General features: G+C 39.9%; 1 pseudogene; it reads right to left on the reverse strand.

Moving 5' to 3' along the window:
* The window catches only part of LOC126494470 (olfactory receptor 7A17-like), a 21,886-nt pseudogene extending 11,808 nt beyond the window's left edge, over positions 1-10,078 (reverse strand).
* Positions 10,079-10,465: the final 387 nt, after the last annotated feature.

Raw genomic sequence — 10,465 nt, forward strand, 5'->3', positions numbered from 1 at the left:
AATAGATAAGGAAAATGTGGTACATTTATACAATGAAGTACTACATAGCAGAAAAAAATAATGACATCTTGAAATTTGCAGGAAAATGGATGGAGCTAGAAAACATCATATTAAGTGAGGTAACTCAGACCCATAGATAATTATCATATGTACTCACTCATAAGTGGTTTTTTAACATAAATCAAAGAAAACCAGCCTACAAAACACAATCCAAGAGAACATAGACAACACTGAGACCTTAAGAGAGACATAAATGGATCCAATCTACATGGAAAGTAGGAAAAGATAATATTTCCTAGGTAAATTGGGAGCATGGGGACCATGGAAGAGGGTTAAAGGAAAGGGAAGAGGAAGGGAGAGGAGCAGAGAAAAATGTATAGCTCAATAAAATCAATTTTAAAAATAAAAAAAAAAATATTAAGGTCATTTTTGTTACCACACACTGTATATATTTTTCTACTCTTGTTTAAAGGATTTTTTATGTTAATACTAATAACAATCTAAGGTTATTTTTGTTACAAAATGGTGTAGGAGGTCCTTCTGTCTATGTGTTGCTTTCATTGGATGAATAAAGAAATTGCCTTGGCCTTTTGATAGGGCAGAAATTAGGTAGGCAGAGTATACAGAACTAGGAAGAAGAGAGAGCCACCTCCATGGAACTGCCAGGTCAGACATGATGAATCTTTGCTGGTAAGCCACAACCTCATGGTGACATAAAGATTATTAGAAATGGGTTGAATTAAGACGTGAGAGTTAGCCAATAAGAGGCTAGAGTTAATGGGTCAGGCAGTACTTAAATGAATACAGTCTGTGTGATTATTTTGGGTGTAAGCCAGCAGGGCAGCTGGGATGACAAGCAGCCTGCTCCCTCCTGTTACAGATTGGTGCTCCAATGTGGTAAACTGACTCCATGTAAAACCTGAGAAGGCTTGATAGGAATTCTAGACACAAATACGGAGTTTAACACAACTTCTTGCTGTTTGCCAGCACTTGCCACAGCTGCTTTAAGAGAGATTTTCCTGTCAGCTGTAGCAGAAAAAAAGCCAAGGTAGTTTTAAAATGCCAGCTTTCTGCCAGCACAATCTCTGGCTCCTGCGGGAGACAGCATTCAGATGGGGTTTATGAGTAAAGTTCTATGATGTGCCTAGAAGGGGGGCATTGCACACCGTGGCTCAGAGGCACAAGTGACTCAGAGGCACAAGTAACTCCACCATGCTAGCCATGCAGTGTGCGCAGCTTGGAGGCACAAGTGGCTCCTCCATGTTGGATTGGGTGGGGCAAGCAGGCAGTCTCTGAGTATTTGGTAGAGTTTTTCTGAGGTTCTTATTTGGACTTCTGGCCAGAACATTGTAAAAAGTACACCATTTCAACTAACCAAGTTGGAACCATTTTGAGCAGCTGGTACCCAAAACAGGTGTTATAGTGGTGCTATCAGCATCATGATGTCATATCAGCCACGTGGAGTTGTTATGGAGCTCCATCTTCTACCTGGAAACTTCAGAGATTACTGCAGGAAAATTCATTGTTCATTATGGAAAACTTAAACATTATGTATACAGACATATATTCAATGAAAGGCACAATAGATACAAAAATAGGTATGAAAAAGAGTAAAATATTTTTCTAAATCTCTTTCTTCTTTCTGTCCCGTACCATGGCTCCTGACACGAGACAGAAACTCTGAATTTTTATTTTAACACTATTGGATTTAGAGAAGGACAGAGGCATTGCCCAACTCCAAACCCAGCTTTGATTTTTAAGTGAGTCATGACTATTTTTCTATTTAATATTCAGAGATTCTTACCCTCAGATGATAATTCTCTTTGCTTAGTGACCCTATCTAGACAATCATCCTTTCCTCTTTAAGCATCTAGATGTCCGCAGCCTCTTGATTTTTTTTAAGATGAGTATTTTCCTGCAAAGACATTAACAGAACCCTGCTTCTAACACTTATGAAGTTTCCTTAATACTTGATTGGTTGTCACTCTGTGGATGAGTCATCATTTCTCTTTCTTAAAAGATTTTTTTCAAACTGAATTTTTATCAATTTTGATTGTATCTATAGCTTTTTCTTCTCCTGTTGAAACAAGAGCAAAATCCCTTCTCAAACATAGCAAGTCTCCTGACTTGCATTGTAAGGTCAACAAATTCTTGAAATACACAGGCTAATTTAATTCATAAGACTTTTCTATTATCAAATGTCTCTCTGTTGATGTTGTCCCTTTCTCATTAGCGTTAAGAAAATTCAAGGTCAATGAAGCATTATGTAATCTATTTCTGGGGTATTTTCCATCCCTTTATGTTTGTTTAACATATTCTTTATAGTTTGATTTGAACTTTCTATAACTTCCTGACCTGTAGGATTGTTTGTTATACCTATAATATGCTTTATATTATGATAAGCAAAAAAACTGTTTCATTTCCTTAGAGATATATGCTGAACCATTATCTGTCTTTATTCATGCAGGTATACCCATAATGGCCATAACTTTTAATAAATGTGTGATTACTGAATCAGCCTTTTCTGAGCCCAAAGCAGTTACCCATTGAAAACCTGAATAAGTGTCGATGATGTGGTTACATATTTTAATTTTCCAAAATCTGCAAAGTGGAACACTTCCATCTGCCAGATTTAATTCCTTTGGGTTAATCTCTGCAGGTAGTGGTGTTTGGTTATAGAAAGAGCAAGTAGAAAATCTCTTTATAATCTCCTTAGCTGGTTGCCATGTAATAGAAAATTCTTTCTCTAAACCTTTGCTATTGACATAATGTTTCTTATGAAATTTTGAGACCTTCAACACATTTCCAATTAATAATCAATAAATTTCTGCATTATCTTGTGCCAGAGAACCTGGAAGACCCATATGGGATCAGATGTGTGTAATATATTGGTACAAAGCCTATCATGGTCTGGTTCAGTCTGAACCCTTCCAGACGCCTGTGGCTCATATATACAATAAAATCTTTCCCTCAATCAAACCTAGTAGTGATCATGCCCTCATCTTCATTTATCTGGTGCTCTCAGTATGAAAGTGGCACATATGAACTACCTTATAAGGTACTCATACTCTGTGATGGTTAACTTCTGGATTATGTTTCAATCAGAAATGGCATATCTGTGAAAAGAGTTCCTCAGTCATGAAATTCAAAAGCCCCAGCTCAGTTCATCCTCTAAGCTTCCAGTGGTGGGAGGCTTTGAATAATTAGACATCCTAAATTATGTTTTAAACTTAAATTATTGTGCTCTCGCATTCCACAAACACTGTTATCCTTAAATCTCTTTAAGGTCATGGACCTAGGTTATACTTTGAACCATGGAAACAGAAAAGAGACTGCAACTCCATTGAGCCAGTTACACATGTGGTAAAGTATACAACAAATATATTGCATATTTTTAGAATTATTTTAGTTAACTAATGCTGTTCAATTTTCAGTAGTTATTACCTGAGGTCATCATGCCCACCTGACAGAATTACACTTTGCTTAAGAAGAAACCTTTATGGCAGGCATTAGGGAAGCCCAGGACTTAATGGTGGTTGTCGCCCGGTGTTGCACTCTTGAATTATTCTTTAGAGGCATGTTCCCTAATAGAGAAATGAGCCTAATGGATAGTTGTCATACTGTGGTATTTTGTGAAGTTTGCCATAGAATTGAGGCCTAATGGCTAGGAATGGAATCCAGCAGCTGGTCAATCTTGGTGAACAAGCATCTGCATCTTGGCATTTTTATTGCTAAATAGGCCATTTGGATTATTTTTCCTGTTCTAATTTACCTTTCTTAAATCTCTGGTGCTGTGGGATGCATAATCCCGGGTAAATATTTTTAGCTCAAACGTGGAACCCCCAAAATGGCAGTGCTGGAGACAATGTCCTAAACAAAAGGACTCTGACCAAGTAAACAGAAGCCCAAAGTCAGCATTCCACAGGAATCTCATAAGGTGGATTTTTGTATACTAGGACCTCCCTTAATATGCACCCAAATGTCAACTACCTCATTTAAGGGTATCTGGTCAACAGGAGCATTCTGCATCACCTGCAACTCCTACCCTGTTGTCTGCCATATAATACCCACTTGCTTTTTCACCATTTTGCTTCTCTCAGATTCCTTACATATGTAAATTAATGCTTACATGTGTAAATTAATAATGTCTAAAATTCATGGGCTTAACTGAAGTACAATGTGTGTTATCAGTGAACAGCCTTTCATTATTTTCCTGAGTGTATATAGTTATTTTTCAGAGTTTTTCATGTATTTAGAACAGGGCATATAGACTTTATATTTTGTTTTATAAACTGGAAGAAAAAATGTATAGCTTTATTTTTGCTGTCAAATTGAATCTCCAGGGGACTGAAGAGATGGCTCAGAGGTTAAGAGTACTGACTGCTCTTCCAGAGGTCCTGAGTTCAATTCCCAGCAATCACATGGTAGCTCACAGACATCTATAATGAGATCTAGTGCCCTCTTCTGGTATGCAAGCATACATGGAAGGAATGTTGTATACATAATAAATAAATCTTTTTTAAAAAATTGAATCTCCAGTAGGATGGTCCCATGTCCCCTTAATAGTATCTGAAAAATCAAATGCCTCCAGAACTAACAAAATGAGTTCTTCATTGTTTTAAAGCAAAACAAAAGGGAACCAGGGAGGGTGAAAAAGTAGAAATTGCCCAAATCTGACATTTAAAAAGCACACAGTAGAAGATACTGAATTTTTTGCTTCTCTTGAGTGGATAAAGGATAGTTATGGGAATGTTTTCCCATACAATAATATAAGAAAATGTTAAAAACACAGGACAAGTCGCTGACATACCTAATTTTTTTCTCTCCTACATTTTCTACTCCAGATTAAATTTAGCAGTCATATAGTATCTGATCCCAGTTCTCAGCAAAATTGAGTTTCAGTATCATGTGTTCCTGTTGCATAATGATTAAAATGTCTCAATTTTCATGTTTTCTTTTTCAGTGTGTATATATACATTCCTGCCACTTGGTATCCCTCAAAACTCTCTCTCTACAATTTTCTGCACCCAGATAGTTATCATCCATTTTTCCCAGGTTGAAATTAATTGATATCTGATTATCTTCAAGACAGTAAATGAAAACCTATCAATTGTTCACACATTGAATTTTAAGAGCAACTCAAAAAATAAGAGTTTATGCGGTAGAAGACAATTTCTATTGACTCTATTATCACACTGTATATACTAAAGACATTTCAATAAAAACTTACTGAAGAGGTCAACATGAAGATTATTAAAGACACCAGGTAAGGTGGCTCACATCTGAAATTTCAATACCCAGGAGACTGAGACAGAAGGATCTCAAGTTGAAACCAGCTCTTTCTACATAATGAGACCCTGATGAGGAAGAAAGGAGAAAAATACAAAGTAAATATAATAGAAGTGAGATGAGTCATGGTTTTAATAGCATTCAGAATATGCTACACTGAGTAGACAATACTGTTTTGTTTTCTTGACATTGCCGAAGGACATAGTGGAAGAGAAATTGGAAGCTAACATGAAAGAGTCCAAGAAGACTCAAAACAGAAAAAATTATTCCATGTCCCAATTCTTCTCTAAATAAATTGGCTGAGAATATGATGCTGAAAATGATTATAGAATGTCTTAAGACACAAAGAACATACCTATCAAAATTTTTAATTGGCAATGTTCCTGATTTATACCTGAGATATTACATAGTGTATTCAAATATTCCAATGGTTCTTGCCTAATTTTTCATAAACTGGTATATTCCAATCTCACTAAATATGACTAATTAATGACTGACTTCCAGTAAATATTAGTGTCTTGTCAAACAATGTTAGAATGAAACACTCAGTATTTTCTTGCCAACCATCTCCATCTCAGGAAACCAAAAGAATTATTTAAACCTTAAGAAAATGAATCTTTGCTTTTTATTGTTGATTTTATTGAGTTATGCACTTTCTCTGGTTACCTCTCTTTCTCTACCCTCCCTTCAACCCTCTCCCATGGTCCCCATGCTCACAATTTACTCAGGAGATGTTGTCTTTATCTACTTTCCATGTAGATCCATGCATGTCTCTCTTAAGGTCCTCATTGTTGCCTAGATTCTCTGGGATTTTGAATTGTAGGCCAGTTTTCTTTGCCTTGTGTCTAAAGGACACTTATGAGTGTGTACATATGATGTTTGTCTTTTTGGTTCTTGGTTACCTCACTCAATATTATGTTTTCTCGATCCATCCATTTGCCTGTAAATTTCAAGATGTCATTATTTTTTTCTGCTGTGTAGTACTCCATTATGTAAATGTACCACATTTTAATTACCCATTCTTCAGTCAAGGGGCATGTAGGTTGTTTCCAGATTCTGCCTATGACATACAATGCTGATGTGAACATAGTTAGCACATGTCCTTGTGGTACAATTGAACATCCTTTTGACATATACCCAAAAGTGGTATTTCTGGGTCTTGAGGTAGGTTGTTTCCTAATTTTTTAAGAAATAGCCATACTGATATCCAAAGGGTCTGTACCAATTGCAATCCCATCAGCAATGAAGAAGTGTTCCCCTTACCCCACATCCTCTCCAGCATAAGTTGTCATCAGTGCTTTTTATCTTGGCCATTCTTACAGGTATAAGATGTAATCTCAGAGTTTCCAGGTATTTGTGGGCCTTCTGGAATTAGCATTGCTGTTGAATTTTAATTTTAAGCCATGGTGATTTGATAAGATACATGGGGTTATTCCAATATTTTTATATCTGTTGAGGTTTTCTTTGTTACCTAGTATGTGGTCAATTTTTGGACAGTTCTTTTAGTGCTTAGAAGAATGTACATTCTTTTATATTTGGATGAAATGTTCCATAGATGTCTGTTAAGTCCATTTGAGCCATAAAATCTGTTAATTCTTGATGTGGATCAATGACCTGTACCATCACTTATATTTTAAATAAATGCTGATTGGCCAGTAGCCAGGCAAGAAGTATAGATGGGGCATCCAGGCAGGAAGTAGAGGTAGGCAACAAGAATGCTAGGAAGAAGGAGACACAGTCTGCAGTCGTGATCCAGACACAGAAGCAAGATATGACTGCCTTGCTAAATAAGGTACCAAGCCACGTGGCTAACATATTACTTTACACATTATGGATTCATCCTCTGTTTCCTTCAGGCCTTAATTCATGAGTCACATTTCCAAGTGTAGCCTGCCTTGTTCCAAGAGTATCAAACATCTTGATACTCCAGTCCTGTTTGCCCCACTTCAAGTTTGTTCCTTAGCATTTGTATATTACACTATTTTTACCTATTTATACAGTCTGTCTCCTTCACTTTTAGTAACACCTGCTTCCTATGTGCAGGGATTTCTGCCGTTTTGCTTCTCCATATCGCCAGCATCTAGAATGAATGGCTGGTTGGTATTCACTAGGTGCTTAGAAAATATCTGTTAACATTTAAACAATCCCAACAAGTATCTTAATTCTTACATCCCTTTTCTTCTTTTGTTTGTTGCCTAAGTCCATCCCCATATTGATATCTGGGATATAATTTTCATATTCAATTTTGTGACAGGATCTTACTCCATAGTCCAGGTTAGTCTGAAACTCACTATATAGCCCAAGTTAGCATTTACTTCCTGAAAACTCTCTTGGTCTTCCATGCTGGAAATACATAGTTGTGAATCACCCATGCACAGCCTAGATAGATAACATCTCCCCGTCACTTATTTGTGCACCAATTCTTCCAAGCACCTACTTTAAGAAGGTATATTTTTAGATAAAGAGTGATCACTGAGTAAGTAGATAAAATCTCTAAGTACCCATTCTGAGGAGAGGCAGACACTATAACGATCTGTATAGCATTTCTAACGGTGACAGTAGAAAAGAACAAAGCAAGCAGGAGATCTGAACCCTGCTGGGTGTGCAAAATCAGATGGTCAAGGGAAGGGGTGGGTGTTGACTACTTTGTTTTCAACAAAGTATCCTTTGAAACATGTGCCTTTATATAGTATAAGCCAAGTACCAGTGGGACAAATACATGTTTTACTGAAAGAGGAAAGTGTTCACTGCAACATCTGCTCTATTTGATATCACCGGCAGCACATGTCTATTAACACACCCTTTCCACTCACCATAGTGTTCCTAGAAACATCTTCAGTGTGTTCCCTGCACAGTGTGCTAAAATTCTTTTGAGAATGGCACCTGAACAGAGCCTAGGAAGTTACCGTACAGAAATGTGGGAGTAGTGTTCAGGGAGAAAGAAGAGCTAATGCAAATACCCTGAGGCTTGCCTGTACCTGCTGCTTTGGAGAAGCGGTGAAGAGGAGGCCAGCATGACTGTACCATGGGGTCTGAAAGGGGAGGTGAAGGAGCTAAGTACATATTCTCTCTTCACACTGGAAAGGATTATAGTTCCTGCCTCCCCTCTTTCAGTCCAGTACAGGGAAAAAGTAAAGTCACAGCACTGCTGGGACTGGGGGTTGATGGGTTTTGAGACCAGTGTGGAATGGAGATAGCTCTGATGCAGAAGAGCAGGAACAGAAACCTGGTAATTGGTGCGAATGTGTCCTCATGTGGGATGCAATGAGGGAGACGGGGCACTGGGAAAATGTTTCTTGTTTTAAGTAGTTATTGGACCATTTCTGACTAAGGCTTTTAACCTCCATATGCCCCAGTTTTGTCAGTAGCCTGTCTCACAAGGCTGTGATGAGGACTAAGCAAGCTGGAGACTATAGTACACTCAGCAAGTGCAAAGTGGAAAGGTTAGCTCCGACTGTCACTGATGTCAGTACCACTCCTGTACTTGAGAACTGTATCAAGGCAAAATGTCTAAGTGGTTAAGAGTGTCTGTGAGGAAACATAAAGTATACAGTGTAAGTCCCTGGGTTTTGGAAGTACACAGGATCGCCTAAGAGATGGGGCAGGGAAGACTGATCGAACACATGGAGAGGAGGGAAATAAACTGCAAGGCCTATCTTCCTCGGGGACAGATTGCAAGCACTGGACTCAGACGGATATGAGAAATACAAACCCTGAGGTGGCAGGATGCTACTGAACAGATCTAAGCGGACTCCTATACAATAGCAGAGAAGAGCCTCACATAGTGATTAAAATGAGGGACAGGAGCCGGGCGGTGGTGGCGCACGCCTTTAATCCCAGCACTCGGGAGGCAGGCGGATCTCTGTGAGTTCGAGGCCAGCCTGGTCTACAAGAGTGAGCTCCAGGACAGAACCAAAAGCTACGGAGAAACCCTGTCTCGAAAAAATAAAAAAAAAAAAAAAAGAGGGACAGGAAAAGGCCATAGACTGGGCTGCCGAAAATGGAAAAGAAAGAAAGAAAGAAAGAAAGAAAGAAAGAAAGACAGACAGACAGAGAGAGAGACAGAGAGAGACAGAGAGAGACAGAGAGAGAGACAGAGAGAGAGACAGAGAGAGAGAGGAAGGAAGAAAAAGAAAGAAAGAAAGAAAGAAAGAAAGAAAGAAAGAAAGAAAGAAAGAAAGAAAGAAAGAGCACTAAACTGATCCATTGTTATAAGGAAGCAGCTCAATGGCTAGAGTCTACAAATCAGGGAGGAAAGTTAGGGCAGTGATAACTAGAGTGATGTGAATGCAGCCATGCAGACTAAGCCGCAGTAAGATGGGGGCAGAGGGAGGAGGCGGGTAAAGTCATGGGTTTATGCACTGGGGATTCAAGGGGGCAGAAATATAAACTCAGGTGGACTGACTGTTAAACAAACATTTGTGTCCCTGGAGGGGGTCCAGTGTCACGAACTGATTCACTACAACCAGACATGAGAGGCTCCATAAACAAGGCCACGGAAAGATCCCCTGAAAGTGGAGGCTAGGAGACATGCAAACACTTGAGAAGCATCTACTACTAAAGGAAGACTGGAAGATGCCTCGGACTGGTTCCCAGTCAGTGGGGGTTGGGAAGGGCAAGACATGGACGAGTCCATTAAGTTGGGGGTGAGGAAAAACATCGACCCATTATACAGACCCAGTAGGAGGTTAGGCCACACTCCACTCAGTTCCACTGCAAGGGGCAAAAGGAGCTGGAAATGCACACAGTGAAGCCAAACAGCAGCAGGCTGGGCCAAGCCACATCCCATGCGCGGGAGCGAGGATCCATGGGGTCATGGATGGCGCCCTCCACCTTGTGGGCCTGGGGCTCACCTGTGTGTGGCGCGGCGGTGGCGGTGGCGGCGGCAGCTCCGGGGGTCGGGGGCTCCATGTGAGGCCCCACCGCCCCCCAGGCCCGAGTTCCAAGGCGGTGGTGGTGGCGGTAGCGGGCGGCAGGAGCAACAACGGTAGCAGCGGCAGCAGCCAGAAGCCGCCCCTGCGTTTCCCCTCCACTCACTCACGTCGGCCCTCAGAGGAGGAGCTGAGCGTCCTGTTGTTTGTCGATTGGCCAAAAAAAGTCAAGGGTTGAAGATGGAGGGGGACTTGATGGGGAAGGGGGAGGGAAATGGGAGGCGATGGCGGGGAGGAGGCAGAAA

Source organism: Alexandromys fortis, unplaced genomic scaffold, assembly GCF_014885135.2.
Source record: "Alexandromys fortis isolate MF-2015 unplaced genomic scaffold, M_Fortis_MF-2015_v1.1 scaffold_350, whole genome shotgun sequence".
Lineage (NCBI taxonomy): Eukaryota > Metazoa > Chordata > Mammalia > Rodentia > Cricetidae > Alexandromys > Alexandromys fortis.